Genomic DNA, 13,220 nt, shown 5'->3' on the forward strand with positions numbered 1-13,220 from the left:
GGCTAGATTTACTGATGTGTTTCTAACATACAGAATTTGGCAAAGTGATAGGATGTTACTTCCAAAATTAGGTTATAAAAAGACTGGTTTCCACCTTAAATTTATCTCCCTCCACCCACAACCCCATTTCTGTCTTTTTACCTCAGTGATACCTTAGGTTACTGTTCCCCTGGCTGATGCCTTGATTTCAGCCTTATGAGAAACACTGAGACAGAACTGCTCAGCTAAATTGCTTCCAGATCCCTGACCCACAGAAAATGTAAAATAATACATATTTGTTGTTTTAGGTCCCAAAGATTTAGGATAATATGTTACAAGCAATAAATATCTAATACGTTCTGTATGTTTGTTTGTTTGTTTTTCTTCCACCAAGATTATCCATTATTACTTATTGACTAGTTCACCTGTTTTATACGGCATGGCTATTTCTTCTAGACAGACATTGAAAGTAGGAATAATGCTTTACCAAGCCAAAAATTATTCCCAATACATCAAAGTTTAGTTTTGCATGTTATTGGTATAAAAAGAGTGATAAATTTTATGGAATAAAATGTAACTGGTTCAAATAGAAATAATCATGCTCAGTTGTCCTTTTTTAGTTTTGTTTAAGTTTGACTATATAAAAAGACTTTATGAATTCCACTTCCAACAATTCAAAATTTGAAATTATTTATATAGTTCGATAGTTTATCATCTTTGTGAGATTATATATATATATATTTTTCACAAGGATAACATATATATAGTACATACACACACAGAGAGAACAGATTTTATGTATGTGTGTGTGTATATATATATATATATATATATATATATATATATATCATGTTTATCAGTATAAAAGGATTGCAAGGGAAATGTTTACCAGCTTATAAGAATGATTTTTTTCCAAAACTATAGTAGCACCTTGACTGTAAGTACTGTAAATGGAAAATTGTAATCAAATAGCACTCATCTATTCATCAAAATAGGCCTAATGAAAACTCCACATGGTTCTATTTTTACCCACTTTATATCATTTTATATTTTCCAAACCCCGTTTTTATTGATTCATTCATCCATTAGATATCAAAAAGATAAGAAGACTTTCCTTCTTTTAACTAATTTTAATTGACACTTTATTAATTGAGGATTGCTTCAGTAACTAAATTAGTGAGTTTTTCTTAGAGCCATTTTTAATATCTTTCTTATCTTGGACCTAATAGTGGTATTGGACTAGTTTAATTGATTTAAGAATTTACTTCCTTTTTTAAAATGGCCAGTCAGAATTTTTTTCTTATGAACAAGAAACCAGGGGTAGGGTGTGGGAAGGGTTCATGTCCCACCAGAGTCACCAAAAAAAAAATAAATAATATATATATTGCTATGGCCATACCACCCTAAATGTACCCGATCCCATCTGATCTCAGAACCTAAGCAGGTTTGGGCCTGGTTAGTACTTGGATGGGAGACCACCTAGGAAGACCAGGTGATGTAGGCATAAAAAAAAAAAAAAATTGTGTAGCAAAAGTGTGAAAAATGTCTCATTCATAATCTGACTTAGTGAATTAACATGGCAAAAGTACTCAGATCATAAGAGGTGACACCTTCTATGTTCACATCATCCAGATGCAGTGAGCAAAACTAATGTTGTAGGGGAGTGCTAATTATGGATGTGAGTTACGGCATGTGAGAATAAGTATCTTCTTCACCATTGAACTGTAGCTATAGGATATCAGGTATTCAAAAGCTTTGGAATTTTGCAGATTTGAGTCAGAAATCTAGGTATGCCTCTTACTAGAAAGTTACCCAACTCTCTCAGATTCAGTTTTCTAATCTTCGAAATAGAAAGAAATTAAACCTCTTTATACTATTGTAATCAAGTTTAAATGAGATTAATGAAGTAATGCTTAATTCTTAACCTATGATCTGATACCTTGTAAACATGTGATAAATGGTCAGGGTATTATGTTAATAATGAAGCCAAACTCTGTTTCTCATAAAGAGATGACTTATTAGGTATCAATTATAAAAACAAACATAAATTGAAGAAATGAACTATTTCTACTTTGCGTTAGTTTTAAATCTTACAGAATTTTCCTTCTTATAGGTCAAAAATGGTCAAATATTGGTTCATATTGTCCAATCTAATGACAATTTTATATTCAGAAGGTTATATCCACCTTAACCCTACAAACCATGGAAAATCTCAGGGATTCAAATAAGTTGAAATAGGCCTTGCAAAGCCATTAAAACACCTGTATTTGGTTTTCTCAAGGCAAGGATAGTCACAAACTTCCACAATACTCATTTAATTATGTTTCTACTCTACTAACATGATGATCTAAACCTGATAAAACTGATAGAGCTAATCGTCTAAATTTGCTTACTCAGACATTTGAGGTTGAAAATTCAGTTATTTTACTGACATTTATCCATTAATATGTTTTAATCATTATCATGCTAGCTGATCTAAATGTTTGATTCCATTTTTATAGAGAAATTTTAAAACCTTCCTCATTAATTGATTACCTCATTATTCCATACAGTATTGAGGCCTTCACAACAAAATTTGGGCAATGAGATGAAGGATGGTTTTGTGTAGTTTTGATTGTTTTTTGAGAGTTTTCAAGTCCACAGGTTTTGTTGTCTAAACAAATCAATCAAATCTGTCATTGTCTTCAGCTCACAAGTTATCTAAACATGGAAGCCCAAGTTCATGCACTGGAACAGCGAGCAGAAATTTGGGTTTTCAGGTTTCCAGATGGCACATCAGCTAATCTAAATATCCCTCAGTTAACTGAGGAGTCAAAGCATTACAGTCCTGAAAATCATTTAATGTGCTTTTATTATTTGCCAAATACTTTACCTATATATAGTACTTAACCCTCACAAAACCTTATGAAATTGTGTTGTTTTTCTTTTTTCTTTCTTTCTTTTCTTTCTTTTTTTTTTTTTTTTTACTATTTTACCAATGAGAAAAATAAAACTGAAAGAATTCAAAGCAACTTACCCAAGTTCCCACCCAGCCTATAAACCTGAAGCTTAGTCTAGACCAGTGGTTCTTAACCAGAGATGAATTTACTATCCCCTCCTAAGGCACATTTACTACTAACTGGACACATTTTTGGTTGGTATAACTGGAGGAGGGCACTTCTGGTAACTAGTGCATAGTGGCTGCTAAACATCCTACAATGTACAGGACAGCCCTGCACAGCAAACAATTACCCAGGTCCAAATGGCAATACTGCCAAAGTTGAGAAACTCTGTCTAGAATGTCCAGATCTATCGAATGTACCCAGATCATTTCTGCAATGTTGGAAATGTTCTCTTAAACAATTGAAAAGTGGCTAGTGTGAGTGGGGGATTGTATGTTCATTTAATTTTAAATACCTTAAATTTAAATAGTTACATGTATCTAGTGACTATTCTATTGGACAGCGTAGGTCTTGCTGTACTGTTGCGTCGTCACCTGTAGAATATCATGTATTAACAATCTTATAGGGTTGCTGTAAGATTTAAGTGCAGTGAGTAAGTGTGCAATAGGATGTTAGCTGCTATATTAGGAATTAAATAATAAATCCATATATACATGGTAATTATATAATCACCTGCTGAATATTTGTATATATATTATATATATACATATATGCATGTGAATGAAGAATTTTCAAAAAAATGATCTCAAGTAATAACTATTTGTTTAGATAGTCCACAAACAATTAAAATTCACCAATATGAAGTCTCCAATCCTGCTGAATCCCTCTGTATCCCTTCTGCGATTGTCACAGATGTTGGAATCTCAAATATTAGAGATTCTGTTCACTAGATCAATGAATATCTAAACTTAAACAACTGAATCAAGCAGTGATTATTAGCAAAATTCCCTCTCTCCAACACTAAGACCAGGTTTCCTTAAATATTAACACCCCAGTGTTGATAATATAATTTAATGTTGAAAAGTAAAATTTCTGTAAACTTTGAAGCATGCTTTTTGGCTTCTAGCCTGAAGGCCTTGCCCATTTCTGCTGTGTAAATGTGCTTCTGGTGGACTGGCAGAATGGCTCCCCACGACTCTATTTTCATGAGGACTCAAGGGAGCTTGGTGGGCATACTCATGATTGAGCACATCAAGTCAGATGGGCCTGGATTCAGATTTCTATGCTGCTGGGACATAAGGTCACCCCTAAAATCTTATGGGTTATATTTGCCTATAAAGATTCTGTATACACAAACTTGACGTTGGAGTCAGGACCAATCAGGTTCTTCTTCCATAAATGTTCTAAGACTTTTAGCTTCATTCCATTTGCAACAGGGTCTGAAGTCAAAAGAAAGGATCTTGGAACCAAGAACAGTCAGAATAAAAATAAGCAGGATCACAGCCTTTCTTTTCCTATCTTTATTTAGCTTTTAACTTAAATATCACATTTCTAAAGACACCTAACCCAATCAGCATACATTAAACTAGAGTTTTCACCGTACTCTGATGTCTTACTTATATTTCATCTTGTTAATTTCCTTCAAAAAACACTTTTGCGAAGTAGCAATTATATATTTGTAGAGTTGCCTGCTTAGTTTCTGTGTCTCCTCAACTCTGGGAGGGAGGAGACCATCTCTGTCTTGTTCACCATAGTATCTTCATAATCTAGCATCATGTCTGGCACATAGTAAGTGTTTAATGTATATTTGTTGCATGAGTGGATACATGAAAACAAAATTGAGTTTAAATACCATTGGTTAGTCTTATGATTGGTATAAGTTGTAGTAAAAGTTGTAAAAAATAGTCAAAAGATATTTGTCCATCTTCCTGGGAATGAATGCTCTCAATTTGTGATCTTCTTCCTGGATCTGAGAGAATTTTGATACAGAAGCATTTTCCAAAGAGTATTTGCCCCCCCCCCTTTTTTTTTATTTCAGGATCCAGGCATGAGGCCTCCGGAGATAAGGCCACCAGGGAGAGAATTGTGGGAGGAATTACATGTGAAATGTAAATGCCAGGCCCAAGATCCAAGCAGCTCTTGGTTCTTGATTCTGCTTCTCACAATGGTGAAAGATCATGTAGTGGTTGCCAACCATGTAGTGGTTGCCAACCATGATATTGCTCCCACAAGTCCCTATTTGAGTCCCCTTAGCTATATTGTTGCTGAGACCTCTCCTTCCACATACTTTGAACGAGGCTACTGTGCACATAGGATTAGGAACTGGGGCCGAGTTACAAAGATAAATACCAAGGTGATACAACTTAGGTTTAAACTTTTAAATCCTACAAACTTGGGTTCACTTCCAAGTGTGGGCATTTACTGGTGATCTTGGAGAAATTAGATATCCTGTGATCCCTTAGGTATAAATTGGGGTAATAATAGAACATGTTTCATATTGTCGTGATAAACCTTAAATAAAATATCCTTGGTAAAGTGTTTAGCATGATGTCTGGCACAAATAAAGCATTCAGAAAACATTAGCCAAGGTAATGATTTAAAAACTTGGCTCTAAATTCTTTGATATTCCTCAAAGGTGGAGTTATGTTCACTCCTCTTGAATCTGGATGTGCTCGTGACTACTTTAACCCATAGAGTAGGATGCGAAACTGTCAAAGCTAGGTCTAGAAGATATTAGCCTCTACCTTGTCACTGGAACAATGACTCTCCTTGGAAAAAGTCTCACTTCTCTGAAACCACCATGCTGAGGAAGGCATGTGGAGGTACACTGGCCAACAGTTCCATCTAAATTCAGCCTTCCAGTTATCTCCACCAAGCTGGTAGATCATCCCTCTTAGAAGTGGACCCTCCAGTTCCAGGTGTTCATTGACTCAGATATTGAGGTCATCTCCAACTGAGGCTCCAGCCATTGGCAAGTAGACTCAAACCATCCTACCTGGGCTCTGTCTGAATTCCTGACTCATAGACTCCATGAGCAAAATAGAGGAATTGTTGTTTCAAGCCACTAAGTTTTGGACTAATTTACTAACCAGCAATAGGTTATGGAAAACCACAATTACTATTCATGTCAGATATTAAAAACTATTGTGATAATTATTAACATTAGTCTCAATATAATAATAATAATCATTAATAATTATTAACAATAATTGAGTAGTTATTCTTGCCACCCTCCGGTAACAGCACACTGAGAGAAGCCTAAAACTGCCATATCTTTTTCTCTGAAGCTTTGCTCATGCTCTCTCCTCCTCCTCCCAACCTTTCTGAGGCTCTTTCTTACTCATCTTTTAAGATTTCAGCTCAGGCATCATACCACCTCCAGAGAGCCCACTCCCCTACTGGGTCAGGCCTCCTCTGTGATCTTGCAAGGACCTCTGAGTTTCTCTTTGCACTTTGCACATTGCATTTGCTGTACTACAGTATAAATTTCTGTGAGCTCCTTGAGCAAGGGCATTGCCTTATTAACCATTGATTCCCCAGGGCCTGCCATTGCACAGGAGAGACTGTACCTGGTCAAGGTTTAGAACGCAGGGTCTGGGACCAGACTACCTGAGTTTGAAGTCTAGCTCAGCTACCTACCAGATGAGTGTTTTAATTTTCTCGATTAGTTAAAATAAAGTGCAGCTCGCTGCCGGCGTTCATTTAACATCATGCCTAGGAATGCTACTTCTCTAGGATTTAACATTTTCAGCAATCGAACTACTAAAAACAGAATGTTGTAGGTATAATGATGTCATTTGTTTCCAAAGACTATGGATAGATGAGAGCAATAAGAAAATAAAATAAAAAAGACATATTTCATGGCAAACTTTGAGGGTAAAGTTAGGACTATAATTCCCTAGGTCTCTCAGGGTGAAACTGCAGCCGCAAGCGCCGCCAGCAAGTACTCTCGGGGCGAACAGGAAAAGGGTTAAACCGCTTGCGTCTCATGGGCCCAGGGGGTTCCTGGATCTTTCCTCACTCATAAAGATCCTCATAACTTAAAGATGAATAGACTGAAGGAATAAAAAGTATTTGGGTCAATACTGGATACACACTAAGTCTTCAATTATTATTTATCGATTACCAAATATTACTTATTGGTTTAGCTCGAGACGGAAGGCTAGGCCAGCTACCTCATTTTTATGATTCTAGTTGCAATTTTTCCTCCTAAATATCTCATCTGCTTTATTTTTGGCTGTTTGCTTATTTAGCCCGAGATCTACCGGTAATTCCCAAATCTAGCTGTGTACTGTAGACTCATCTCAGGCACTCCTCCCAGTGATTCTGCAGCCATAAGTGACACCAGGGAATTTGTAGTTTGAACAAGTATACTGCAATTCCAAAGAGGTAGCCCATGTCCTGGGCCAGCATTTGGGAACACTGACTTAAGATTCCTACCCAATTTTGATTTTACTGCTTTATTTTCTAATCCATTTCTCAAGAGGCCATTTCTTATACGCACAATTTTCCCTTCAAGCAGGAAATTGAAATCTGTTTAAAACAAACATCCAAATGCCATTCCAATCTCTTTTTACAGGATGCCCTTTACTCACCTCCTCTTGTCCCCTTCACTGACCCCATCCTTGTTCACCAAAGGAGCTTAAAGGACAAACAGCTGATGGCTTCTTTTAAGGGAGTCAGTTGCAAATAAGGACGGTAAATAAAGTTGTTCTCTAAAAGAGCCACTCTTTTTGGAATATTTTTTGTGTTCTATCTACCAGAGAGGGAAAACTGAAGCTTATTCATCAGAAAATGAATAAATGGTCAAAGAATTACTCCAGAGAGTCAGAAGTTAATCCTCTTTGTCACACAGGGAATGCTTTTCCCTGTTTCATTTTTGTTTATTAATGCCACAGCACATGTTCCTAAGACATCATTCCTGGAGAGAGAAGACCTATAATTCTGGCAGAATTATATTACCCAATCACCTTAATTTAGTATAAATTTTAGATAGAAAGAAGATAGAAGAAAACTGATCCTAAGAACACACCTGTGAGACACTTTGAATAGCGCTTTGTGAATGAATTACCCTTTATCTTACCCCCGCCCCCAAGATGCTATCGCAGCTTAACTGGCACTAACACAGCTGTTCACAGCTGCACACAAGATGCTAGCAAGAGCACAATGTCAACCATTTGTCCTCATGTGGTGCAGCTTAATTTATTTCCTTTGAGGTTGAAGTCTAATATTGTGTTCTAGCAAGATTCAATCAGCAGATCTAAAAAACTTTCAGAGGTCAGATTTAAGGCATGACATGACTTTCTATGTATGATTCTTCTCTTGGCTATCACCCCTACCCCTCAAAACATATCCAATTGAGAACTAATCTTGATAGTGAGTTTGTTTTTAATAGACCTTGAGCAGAAAGTGAACTGCGGTGGAACAAATGTTTCCATTATTTGGGAGAGAACCAAGGCCACACTACTTCTTAGTGTGGTCAGCTGATGTCAGAATGCTCTTCACAAGCCAATTCAATACAATGTGACAAAAGAAATTTATTGAGCACTTACTGAATGCCAAGTAAATGTACAGCCCTCTCACCCTTAAAAAGGCAATAAAAAAAGATTTCATTTCATTAGAATGTAAGTTTCATGTTCTGCTCCTGAATGACTTTAAGATGTCTGGACCAGTTTAGATGTTCAATAAATGTTGAATAAATAAATAAATAAATAAATAACATACTCAGTAAATCAGTCTTATAAACCAACCAGATAGATTGGTAGCAGCTGCCCAGAGGCCTATACCAAGAAAAATTCTGAGGTTATATCCAAGCTCAATAGGAAACATGACCTGATTAATTAATAATGTTATCAAGAATGGGAGGGGATGAAATCAAGGGTGCCATATATTTAGCCTTCTGGGGCTAAACCTAAGTGATACAGCTGCTCATACTGTCTCTCTCATCCTCACCCCCTTTTTTCTCTCCATAAACCTTAGTTTCTCTCAATTTCTAAAACAGGTTGAGGGTCTATCGAAGTCTAATCAGAAATATGCATCTTTTGCACTCATGATCCCCATCTCTTCTAAATCCATCTCCTTCTACTCAGGAGAGGAGAACTAATAGCCTCTGGTTTGAGTGAATCATGAGCCCACTGAAGGAAACACCATCTCACGATCGCTGTGGCTCTGCCTGGTGGCTACAAGATTAAAGACTAGACAAACGCAAAAGCTCAAAAACCTAAGAGGTACAAGGTTTACATCTTCTTGATTTAATTTGTAACCATGAGGCTCACCTAATCCTTAGTGTGTGGGAATATAGCTGATTAGTATACTTAATTCATATGGTTTTATTTGTGCCTCATGTGAAAAACCACGTGTGCAATTTCTCTTCTTGACTTCACACCAGATCTTTTTCTTTTTCTTTCTTTCTTTCTTTCTTTCTTTCTTTCTTTCTTTCTTTCTTTCTTTCTTTCTTTCTTTCTTTCTTCCTTCCTTCCTTCCTTCCTTCCTTCCTTCCTTCCTTTCTTTCTTTCTTTCTTTCTTTCTTTCTTTCTTTCTTTCTTTCTTTCTTTCTTTCAGTAGTTTAATGCATTTTGTCGAATAGCAAACATTAACATATAAAAATTTTAATCTCACATTTAATTAACTAAGCTACTCTGTTGGCAATTTTCTCTATCAAAGCCAGAGGAGTAAGTTTTGACACTACCTAACTAGAGAAAGATGTTGCAAAACAACATATATTTGAAATGTTATCTGGAAATTGATAAAGGACCTATCCAAATTGACCTGGGAGCCCTGGAGAAAGAACTATTTGCCCTCCCAATAATTTGGCAGAAGTTTCACTAACAGCCAACCAATAGTTATTGAAGCCAAGCACAACTGCATGATCTTTGGGCAAACAGCTCCAAAGATTTGGCAACAAAACACAACCAATTTTTTCCTTATGCACTTTATCTGGTTTGCGTTTGTGAAAACAAATATGCATTGCTTTACAAATGAGAAAAAAAGAATTCATATGGATATAAGCCAGATGCATGTAGATATTTTAAAAAAAAGGCAGCGTTTCTAAAATGATGTCTTTCTTTGAGCTTAAATAGAAAGACATGAACCTAAATATTCAAAAGTGGATGTCTGTGAGTAGAATTGCAAGGGATTTTATTCTTCTTTAAAGCTAAGCAAGAAAAATGAGGTAAAAGGTATAATAGAGTATGAAAAGTAAAAAGAAGTAAAGAATGAGGTTGATAGCCAAATTAAATAACAAGTTATTCCCATAAAATTAATGTAAATCATATAATATTTGATAGAATTTACATTTTTTTTTCTATTTCCTCTGGAAATGTTTGTTAGAGAAGTAAACAAGGATCAGAGGAAAAAAACTTCAAATATATTTAAATTCAGAAACATATAATCTGGGGATCTTCTGGCTGAAAAATAGGTGGAGATTCACATAATAGAACAGAGATGACACTGGGAAACATAAACAGGAGTAAATCAAATCTGGTCTCTGAATCTTCAAAAACTTTACAAATAAATGAATATATAACAATTATATAATTGATTCTCTAACACTAAAAATATTACATAATTCATTAGACATAGTAGTAGACATTGGGATATATATGACAATTCATTCTAATTGCCCATGTTTTCACTTATATTTTTAAAAATATCACTGTATAAACATTGTTTCTAGTAGCCTAAACCAATGGAAGTATGAAACCTCTTAGTTACAAACTGGAAACAATGAAATAGGAACCTATAGAAATATGGAGTACTTGAAAGAAATAAAAGAGAAAGAGAATGCACAAAGCGTCAGTCTCAAGATCTAATTATTGCCCCTTGAAGACTAATTTTTCAATCAGAGATTGACTTCAATGCTAGGGGCATGAGAATGGATTTGTAATATATGTTTCTACCCAACTTTTTTGATTGAGCATTCCAATTACAAAGAAATGCACTGAGAAAGTAAAAATCTATGACAAATGAGAAAATTCTTGACAAGACCATTGAGGATGAGAAAAACATAATTTGGGTTCCAAAACCTATGAAGGAACAGACAATGGCTAAAAGGAGATGGGGTGGGGAACTACCAGATGTATAAACAACTCCCAGATATTCAGAGTGGCCTTTAAACCCCTTAGGTCCAGGTTCAGAATTACCACAGAGGATGATTAAATGTTACTGTTGATACATCAGGATGGTATGCTACAGTCTTGTTTTGGGTTCTCCCTGAGTTTTTCCTACTCGATTAAAAAAAAAAATAGGCAGGTCTCTGTGTCCTCTTGTTTCAGGGAATTTGGACTGTAAGTCAGAAAGTAGAGAGCTCTTCATGCCTGGCTTTTGTTTTCAAAAGTCTGCTTATTGATTAGACCCTTGTTATTTTGGGCCTCCATTGCCTATAACTGAACCTAATGGTAACTGACATTGAAATTACTTCCAACCTGAATGAATGGCAGTTCAGAGTAAAATTTAATTTTACTTTAGAGAAATCCTGTCATATTATTTTTGCAAACCATAGTTCAGGATATAATTCCTATTCCTGCTCTATTACATTTCAAAGAAGTTAGAATTATCCTGGATATGTTCTCAATGCTTCTAAAATTTTGGTGTTTATATGAGTCACCTGAAGGGCTTGTTAAAGATCACTGGGCCCTACCCCTTAATTCCTAATACAGTAGGTCTAGGGTGGAACCAGGAATTGCATTTCTCACAGGTTCCCAACTGATGTTAATACTGCGGGTCTGAGACCACATTTTTGAGAACTGTTTTAGAGTAATTCTATCTAAGGTAAAGAACAAGTTTTATTTTATTGTATTTTGTTTTAATATTCAATCTGTCCTGGACTGATGCTTTTGTAAAATTCCATGCAAATAAATTACTAGAAAATGAAATAATTAAAAGGTATTCAAATACAAGCTCCATTTAGAAAGGATTTGGACTCAGCATGTGCAGAGACATAAATTACTCTGCAAACTGTTGTAGAAGTTTCCCAATGCTTCATCGTGAAAAAGGTACAGAAAATTCACAGAAAAGCCTGATCCACGGCCCATTGTGTCACTTCTAGCCTGAGTAGCATTGGTATGGGGCCTTCAGATATTTCCTGTCTGAGAAATTCCTGTAGCAGAATCTGAAGACCCCAGGCCTACGCTAGAATCTCATACCCTCACTGGAGAGGTTAACAGTCCTTTTCTACTGGCCATCCGATATACAAGGGAAGGTGGTGATTTTTTCCAGCTTGGTTCCTAGTATATAGTGTTTTTTAGCATTGCTCACAGTAGAGCATTTTAGAGGAGCTTCTGCTGACATACTCTTAAAAATAAGTTGACAGCAAACAATCATTTGTCATCAGATCTCCATCCCTACTGTGGGATCTGCTCCCTTTAAAAATTGCTATTTATCTATAACTGGCAACACCTTTTGAGCACTTTCTATGTTCCAGGAACAATGATATACTATTTGTAATTAATATAAGTGCTTCATATACGTGATGTCATTTAAATTCTCAACAACCCCATGAGGCAGGTGAAGAAGTCATTATCACCATTTTCAGAGGAGAAAAAAAATGAGACCCAGGAAAGTGAAATAACTTGCATGAGATCATAGAGTGGGAAGTGGGCACTTAAACCAAGTCCATGTTTTCAACGAGCAGACCTTACCTCATTTCACCCAAGATCTTTTCCTGCAAAAACGGAGAACAGAAAAAGCTGTGAGCTTTAGGCACCAGCAGACCCAGCCTTAAATCCTGACTCTGCCCCTAACTAGCTCAGGATCTAGGAGAAGTTATGGTTCTCTTTGGGCATCACTGAGTTGTCATCTGTAGTTTTCTTCAAGAACTAATTTCCCTCTAGGAGTTACGAGACAGTCCATGAAAAATGGGTTTGGGGTCATATAAATTTAAGAAAGACTACGAGTGGACTATTACCGTCTTTGAGATTCATATTGCTGGCATATTAAAGGCTCTGAAAAGCTCTACTGTTTTTATTTTATTTAACCTAGCATTTACCAAAAGCGATTGAACAGAGAAACCCATTTTCATATAAGTAGTATCTTAAATAACAGTGAATATTCATGGAATACAGTTCCGGAAACAATATCCTACATTTTTTCAAATTCCGAAATTCTGTTAGTCTATGATTGGTATTCTTATTGATATAGAATAGGGAAAAAATGCCAATATTAGTAACAAAACCAATAATAGTAGCTAAATCTTATAGTAAGTGCTATCATTAACTGTGCTGAATGAATTAGAAACCCAGATGGTATTCTAAATGCTTCACATATATTCATTCATTTAATCCTTATAACTACTCTTTTATAATAATTGCAGACATTATTATCCCCATTTTACAACTAAGGAGAGTAAGGCCCTAAAAAAGT

General features: G+C 35.8%; 1 pseudogene; it reads left to right on the forward strand.

Annotated features, from left to right (window-relative positions):
• Window positions 1–1,364: 1,364 nt before the first annotated feature.
• Window positions 1,365–1,483, forward strand: LOC118602381 (annotated as a pseudogene).
• Window positions 1,484–13,220: the final 11,737 nt, after the last annotated feature.

This window comes from Rousettus aegyptiacus, unplaced genomic scaffold (genome assembly GCF_014176215.1).
Source record: "Rousettus aegyptiacus isolate mRouAeg1 unplaced genomic scaffold, mRouAeg1.p scaffold_m13_p_4, whole genome shotgun sequence".
Taxonomy (NCBI): domain Eukaryota; kingdom Metazoa; phylum Chordata; class Mammalia; order Chiroptera; family Pteropodidae; genus Rousettus; species Rousettus aegyptiacus.